The 1708-nt window shown below is 50.5% G+C and overlaps 1 non-coding gene across 1 annotated transcript; it reads left to right on the top strand.

Annotated features, from left to right (window-relative positions):
* The first annotated feature begins 1389 nt into the window (after window positions 1–1389).
* TRNAS-GCU (transfer RNA serine (anticodon GCU)) lies at window positions 1390–1462 on the top strand. Its single transcript has one exon. It is a non-coding gene; the product is annotated as a tRNA-Ser (tRNA).
* The last annotated feature ends 246 nt before the right edge of the window (window positions 1463–1708 follow it).

The following is a 1708-nucleotide window of genomic DNA, read 5'->3' as shown; positions in this document are numbered from 1 at the left end:
TCCAAAAAGGCCAATATGAATGGGGGTGGGCGAGGGAGGGAGGACAGCTCTCCTCATCTGCCCGGATGAAGATTTTGAGACCCTAGGGACAGTGTAGGTGAGTCTCATGTCCAGGCAGCCCCTTCTCTGCCTCTCCCAACCATGTTTTCCTTCCCCCACCTTGCTCGTCCACCAGGGGCTCTAGACAATACCGGGAGACCCCAGACCCTTGGAATGGCTGGGGGTGGGGAAGTGTGTGACCCTAGACCAGGCATTTGACCTCCTGGGCCTCAGTTTTCCCTTCTCTCAAAATCAGGGAGAGTGGACGTTGTCATCCAACAAGCAGCCCCACCCTACATCTTGAGCATCTATAAATAGAGCGGCCACAGTGCTTATCTAATAGGAAACCTGCCTTGCCAGGACCACCCTGACCTTCCAGGGCGGGTTTCATTGAGACTGTAACTGCTGCACCTAGGCCTGTGGCTCCCCAGACCAAAGGCAAGGTCACCTGGTGCCTCCCCCACCCCCCTTCCCACCATTCTTTCCTCTCGGGAGGGACTGGGGTTTCACACAGAGCAGCTGAGGCTTGTAAATAGCAGCTGGCCACTCTTAGACCAACCCTCCCAGGCTCCAAAAAGGAAGTGAGAGAAAGGCGGGCACTTTTGTTCTTTCTGAAGAAAAGAACTGTTTCTGAGGTGACCCGCCACGCACTCCCCAGGGCCCAGCACAGCCCTGGCCCCACCACCCACCACTGCTTCTCTCTGTGGGGTTGGCAAGGCAGGGCTCCAGCTGCCTTGCTGACAGATGAAGAGACAGAAGTACAAAGTCACACCTAACAAGGAATGTGCTGAGGCTGGACCCAAGATCCTTAGTTCTGTGAATAATAATTTGTTCAATAAGGTCTTGCTGACAAAACTGTAGAAACAACTGTGGAACGAAGCCCCAAGGGGCGTCCTCCTTGGTGACTCTCCAGGAGGAGGTAAGTCAGGGTACCTTCTTTGGTGAGGTGCATTCTCTTGTAGATCAAAATAGTCATTCCCACGTACTTAGGTAAAACTCTATTTGGAGGAATATTGGGTCTGAGAAAAACCAGTCCCCTCATGGGAGACTCTGGAGAAGCTTCTGTCCATTTGCCACAACACTGTTTGAAGCAGCAGACAACGGGAAAGATAAGTGTGTTGCTTTCGCTGGTCCTGCCCACACCTTTCTAAAGAGTTCCTTCATTCAGTTCCTTTTTGTTTTGAGCTCCATCTGTTTCTTGCCCAGACTCTGTCTGACAAATCAATGGGGAAATGGATGAATAAAACGTAATGTGTTCTTACAGTGGAACATTGTGCAGCAGGAAAAAGAAATAAGCCAGATCCATGCGTGTCTCTCCACCATGGTCTCTCAAAAACACGACAATGTGGTGGCCGGTAGCTCAGTTGGTTAGAGCGTGGTGCTGCTAACACCAAGGTTGCCGGTTCAATCCCCGCATGGGCCACTGTGAGGTGCGCCCTCCTTAAAAAACAAAACAACAACCAAAAAAACACGATGATGAGGGAAGGAAGGCAGGTTACAGTGTGGCTCCATTTGTGTGAATTGTCAATTCAGACCTCTAACAGCACTAGGTATGATTCATGCACACTTATGTACATACGTAAAATATTAGAAAATGGACTGGAAACACACACAACTACACTCCCAAGAATGGTTCCCCACAAGGAAGGCAATGATGTTTGTGGACGTG

This window comes from Rhinolophus ferrumequinum, chromosome 21 (genome assembly GCF_004115265.2).
Source record: "Rhinolophus ferrumequinum isolate MPI-CBG mRhiFer1 chromosome 21, mRhiFer1_v1.p, whole genome shotgun sequence".
NCBI classification, from domain to species: domain Eukaryota; kingdom Metazoa; phylum Chordata; class Mammalia; order Chiroptera; family Rhinolophidae; genus Rhinolophus; species Rhinolophus ferrumequinum.
The sequence above is the reverse complement of the archived record's forward strand: the minus strand, read 5'-3'. Positions and strand labels throughout refer to the sequence as shown.